Source organism: Pomacea canaliculata, linkage group LG11 (assembly GCF_003073045.1).
Source record: "Pomacea canaliculata isolate SZHN2017 linkage group LG11, ASM307304v1, whole genome shotgun sequence".
NCBI lineage: Eukaryota > Metazoa > Mollusca > Gastropoda > Architaenioglossa > Ampullariidae > Pomacea > Pomacea canaliculata.
The window spans coordinates 14,947,086-14,953,351 of NC_037600.1; the positions used below are offsets into that span (position 1 = coordinate 14,947,086).

At 40.9% G+C, this 6,266-nt stretch overlaps 1 protein-coding gene across 1 annotated transcript in view; it reads left to right on the forward strand.

The window, feature by feature from the left end:
- The first annotated feature begins 5,877 nt into the window (after window positions 1-5,877).
- The window catches only part of LOC112575924, an 8,401-nt gene continuing 8,012 nt past the window's right edge, over window positions 5,878-6,266 (forward strand). Inside the window, exon 1 of the mRNA XM_025258067.1 lies at window positions 5,878-6,266. This exon is cut by the window's right edge and continues 239 nt beyond it. The gene's annotated coding sequence lies outside the window, so the exon portion shown is untranslated.

Here is a 6,266-nt window from a genome sequence, read left to right on the forward strand (position 1 = left end):
GAGTGGGTGATGTCCGGTAAAATTAGAAGAGGGGAAATGTCAGTTAAAGATAGATTTCCGAAATCCCCGCAAGTTTTTGTGAAAAGAGGAAGTTAAATTCACGAGAGGCCTCAATATGAATAGGGTGCTTTGTGAATCAGACTTATTATTAGCCGCGACAAGAGCGAGAAGTCGGTGGGGAACACCGTAGTAGGGAGGGGTGTGTACCCGCACAAACACATACTTTATGCATGGATGCCTCTGAGTCACACACTTGACTCGATCATGGTTTGATGATTCATGTTAAGACTTGTTCTATCTATTTACATAGCTGCAATTTTGAAGGTTTGCTGCCTGACTATTTGCATCTTTGTCATACGTCGTTAAAGCCATCACGTGACCATTATAAACCCTGCACAACAAAATTTAAGAGCAAAGAGAAAAAGAATGATTCAGGAGGGAGAGCCCTTCTCCTTTGATTCCTCGACCTGAAATCATTTACAAGAACATGCACAAGTCGAATTTGGATTTTTTTAAAATCTTTCTTTTTCGATTTTTCCTTCGTTCTGGTTTGACATCAGCAGGAGTGCGAGGTGATCCTGCCTCTGTAGCCGTTGAGAGCAAATGCACTCAAACCTTTAGGTGAAACACCAGGCGGTGGAGGTAGGGGGGAGCCGGGGAAAGAACTCCAGGCTACTTCAAAGAATTCCGAGGAAGAAATTTTTGTTTTGAATGGATTAAACATGGATATGTTAACCTTGTTCACCATCCTCGTTCCCCATCCTGCGTGCTACCCGGCAGCCTCTCGCACCCGGGATGAAGCACGTGCGGGTAATTACTGTGTGCGCGAGTCTGCATACGAATCCTGACAAATGTTTTAAAGGAGGGCCTTTCATGCGCAGCAACAGAACGGAAGAAAGTTTAAGTAATAAGCAAAATTAGTCAGAGGGGGAAGTAGACACTCAAGTTTTCGTGTAGGAGGGGAAGAAAAAGAAAAACACCTCTGACCGTCATTGCTTGGTATTTCAAGTCCTCCTGGGCCTTGGTTTTCGTTTATATTGTCAAGGTTTATTTTTTTTTTAAATACAAGGGTAAAAATCAGTGTATCTAGAGTCTTGTACAAACAGATGTGCAGGTGACTAGCATCCTGTACAAAGATATCTGCAGTTAACTAACGGTTCTTTTTAACTGGATAAATGTCGAAAGTTTGGCAAAGTTATGCGAGAAGGCCACCCACACAAAACCAGAGGTTTCGGGGATGATGTTGTAGATATAGAAACTTTGTCAACAAGCTCATTGCCAGTACAGCGGGAGTTGGAAGTATTTTGGAATTTTGACAGTTTGGCCTGGTTAAGAAGAGCATTGTTATCTGGTACAAACATATCTGACGAGGGTTAAACATGCTCCACACAGCATCTCTGACGCACTAACATTATCTATAAATAGACCCTCTCTTCCCCAACAAGTATTTGAAATATTCCACAAAAGAATGTAACTGAATAAAAAACTGAATACAAAGCAAACTAAAGCTCAGTAACATGATTGAAAGTGAGATCTCTATCTGACTGACATCATACACAAACATAATTTGTACCTGTGTATGTGAGATCGAGAGAAGAGAGAGAGGGGGAAAAAACCTTGGGTGAGTAGTTAGTGTTAGTAGTTAGTAGTATGATAGTTAATGAATTCATAAGACTCATTTGTGTGTGTAAACGGGTGCCATATGTAAAGAAAGAATAGTATACCCGAGACGAGATTTGAACCCAGGACACCCTATCTACAGTGTTGGTGACAGGCACTAACCGTTGCGCAATCAGACTGCCCTCCACAAAAGAGTTCCGCAGAGGAACAGCATGGTAACATGGTCCACAAAGATATCTGCAAAGGACCATCACGATCTACCAAGAGATCGGTAGCTGATCAACCCCGTGGATCACGTCTGCGGTTGGTCAGCCGTTTAGGAATTGCGCCAAATGGAGTTTCTCCGCCGCCATCGTTTCGAGTGTCTGCATATTGATCAGGCGAGAACACTCAGAACAGATCAACTCAGCACAGAAATGCTCACTCACGCTTGGCTCTTGTCCCCCTCCACCACTAGTTGACTAAGACGAGCTGCAGTTTCTTCTAGAAACTTCGTTTCAACACTGCAAACGTCTCCCCTAGAAGGTGTTCAAGAGAGTAAGTCACGTGACTGATTACCGATACGTGGCACGACTGGCACGCCAAGATCGACAAGTAGGAGAAACGACATATGCAAAGGTTAACAGCCAGGGGAGTCTACGATGTCGAAGAATGGCAAAGCCATGTCCGGATCGAGCTGGAGAGGAGAGGCTGGACTGATGTACACCTTGATACATAAGTGTCTAGATTACAGGCGGCCATGATTTGCATGCGCATTGGATTGGTTGAATTAGAGGTAGTTCTGAAACGCACTTCAATTTTTGTAATGTTTGGAATAATCGTGTAAATATTCAAAGAATAATGATCTCTTATGTACTAATTTGAAAGATCATTTTGCAGCAACGAATCATAGAGTGATTTGGTTTTTGTTTGTTTGTTCGTTTGTTTGTTTGTTTGTTTGTTCGTTTGTTTGTTTGTTTGTTTGTTTGTTTGTTTGTTTGTTTGGTTGGTTGGTTGGTTGGTTGGTTGGTTGGTTGGTTGGTTGGTTGTTTGGTTGGTTGGTTGGTTGGCTATCTGGCTGGCTGGTTGGCTTGCTGTTTGGTTGGCTGGCTGGTTGGCTGGTTGGTTGGTTTTTCTTTGTGTGCAAGGATAAAAAATCCACAGAAAGAGAGATAGAGAATTATAGAAAGTGCAGGAGGAATTGAAGCATGCTTTTCTCTAAGCCTGTTGGTCTGTTAGTTGGTTGAAATAAATTCACATAATGTCATCTTTTTTCAGTGTTCAGAAGTAAGCTAGGATTCCTTAAACGTCAACAAATATTTTTAGTGGATAAATATGTGGAAAATATCATATAAAATATGTCATTCATGGCTGAGGTAAAATAAACCATATTCGCTCCGTTTGGTGTGTAAAAATAAAAATCTGTATATTGACTAACATGTGCTTTTCATCCTGTAGTCTCTTCTCATCCATCCATCCTCCCAGATGGTCGTGCTTATACTCAGGAACACACAGAAATAAACACAGTGGGTAAAGAGGAGTGGGTCAGACAAAATCGAAGGTCTTAGAAAACGGTGAACCTTCCTACAAACAAACCGGAAATGAAAAATCTGAGATCTCAGCACCTGTGGATTACAAGAAGTCGCAGAGAGGCTGCAGACTACACGTGACCTAAAGTTTATGTTGGAACCCTGGCAACCATACAACTGCACCGCCACCTAAATCTGCCACCAAAATTTACTTCCCCTTCTCAGCACGTGCGTGGCTCGTGTAATTAAAACTACCAAGGATGCTTCTGTTTGCATGGAAACATGGGAGGAAGGGCGCTATACCCTGGGGGAGCATGTCCTGCCCTTGTTTGTGTTCATCACGCGTTTCAAGGACCATGCACCTGCAACACCAGCCCCCAGGTGTCGGGTGGGAGAGAAATACTTGACACTCGGATATCAACGAAAGAACCGAGTGGCATCCAGGTATAAGAGCATCATTAGCATCATGGAGTAAAATAAACACTACTCAGCTCGATGTTTGTGTGTGTTGCATCGCGATGCTCTTGTTCTCAGCACGAAAGCTGGGATGAGGATGTTTACTGAGGAAGCGACCTTCTTTTTCCTTATTGTCCGCATTCTTGCAAGTAGTAGGAAATATTTTCTTATTTCATATTTCTTAAACATTTTTTCGATCGTTCGTTAAACCCTTAATTCTCCTTTCTTTTGTCTCTTTTATTCTTTCTTTCATTTATTAATTTATCATATAAAATGTGTCTTTCATGGTTGAGGTAAAATGAACCAAACTTTCTCCGTTTAGTCTGTAGAAATTAAAATCTGTATATTGACAGTAGAATATGCTCTTTATTCTATACTCTCCTCTCTTCCACCCATCCTCCCTCTTTCTTTTTCTTTGTGTTTGGTTTTGCAAGCTTGTCCTCAATATAAGTGACTTTTTAAACTTGTTTTAATTTTAATGTTTCGTGTCATTTACGAGATTTCCTAGTCTGTGTTATGTTTTTGTTCTTGGATTTGGGATTTTGTTATTCTGTTGTTTTGCGGGATTTTAATATACTTTGCCGGAAATTACGGCTCTATAACGGTGAATCAGCCGGCCTCGTAAACAGATGTCACGTGCAACTCAAGAAATATTAGCGTGCCGGAGACAAGATCTGAACCCCTGACATCTGATTCTCTCGGTGCTGGTGACAAGCGGTTCTGGACCGCCATGCTTGTGGAAGGGCAGACGTGTCTTCGTCGTCGTCATCATCGTTACTTCTAGGACAAGCAGACTGCAGAACACATCATGGGGACACTAAGGTCCTCCAAGCTGTATAGACACATGAAGACTACATAAGCGACTACAAAAGGAGACTACAAAATTCGTATCAAAAACAAATCTCCAACTGTAACGAAATTCTAGGCATAAACAAATAACTGTCATAGTCGTAGTCATCATCATTAATAATAACAAAAGCAACAACAGAAACAGTGGTAGGAAAATAATTCACATTCTACGTCCCTATTGTTATCTCTTTGTTTTTTGCTTGAGTCTAGTGACTAAAAGGACGAGGAAATTATCAGCGATGGTCTACGATGACCTGAATCGTGTTGTAAACGTGATGCGACATCCGGGTCCACCGAGACTTGAGTAAACGAGCGTGCGCGCGTGTGGGTGTGGGTGTCAGTGCGTGTGTGTATATGGTTACGTACGTACGTGACGAAAACGTGATGCGACGTGCTCCATGGAGACTTGAGTAAACGAGCTTTTAAGTTTTAATGATGAGTTTCATCGAAAAGATGCGTGAGCGTGCGCGGGTGTGTGTGTGTGTTAGTGCGTGTGTGTATATGTTTGCGTACGTGCATCTGTCCGAACCCTATAGACAGTATGGCTTTGGATACTTTGTGCACGTTACTCTCTCGTTTCTAATAAACATACTAATAAATCGATCATAGGTAACAAACATCGTAACAAATATAGTATATTTTATGTAACAAACAGCATAACAAAGATATCAAATGTAATATATGGTATGTAACAAATATAGCATATCGTATGTAACAAAATAGTATATAGTATGTAACAAATAGCATGACATAACATTTTATCATAAATTCCACTTTCCCTCCATGCTTCACCTTTTGTGTAAGAACCTTAAGGGAAAAAGTAGCCCCTGATGTTGCTCTCTACATAACAGAATGAATGAAAACGAGGACACCATGACAGCGTACATATAATCGCTCAATATTGAATCCCATTATATTGTTTACTATTAAATTAAAACCTCAAACTGAAATGTTGATCTTGTACTGCCACCCACTGTTGACATGGAAGAAATCAGAAGAAGTGATGTTGATATGGACCAGATGGCCTCCCAAAAACTGAATAAATAATAATTATTATTAGATATTATGATACTACACACACACTAGATGTAAATGATATGTTTAATGTGTATGTATTCATCTATATAGCTCTTGGTGCAAGTGTTTATAGAAGTCAGTCGTAATTTTTGTTTATAACTGGATTGTGTTTACAGCAGTTTTAAGATAGTGTGTAGTTATTCTGACAGATGCTCACACCCTAACTGGAGTTATGCTCTTAAAATCAGTTTTTAAAAACCCAATTATTTCCCACACTGTCTTCCACATTTTCTCACACTCTCTCGTTGCATGTTTCTCTCTCTCTCGATTTGTTTGTATCCCTCTTTCTGTCCCTCACTCAGAGGCGGTCCGGTGGCGCAACGGTTAACGCCCGTCACCTATACAATGAGGATTTTCTGCCCTGAATTCAGAGTTCTCGAGCACTCTGTTCATTTTGTGAATGTGGTATGTGCCTTGGCCTAACTTGCCTACCCCTCCCCACTGTCCCTCACTCCGCATTTCCTTTGCTTGTTTATTCTCTTGCGATGAAAGAAATAGAAAGTAAAAGAAAACCTTCCTGTTTTTCGACTTGGAGAAAAGTAAAACATTTCCCAAACATTCATTCTCGAAATACTAGCTTACAAGGAACGATATATACAGAAAGAGATCGATAACATATACTTCAGGATTGTATATAGATATGTTTACATTGCTAAGGGTTTCACCCACAAAATATTTCCTCGCTCTAGACCCTAATCGTGACCATAGGGGCGGTGCGTGAACAGACCAAAATATCGCCACGTAGTCAACGAATTA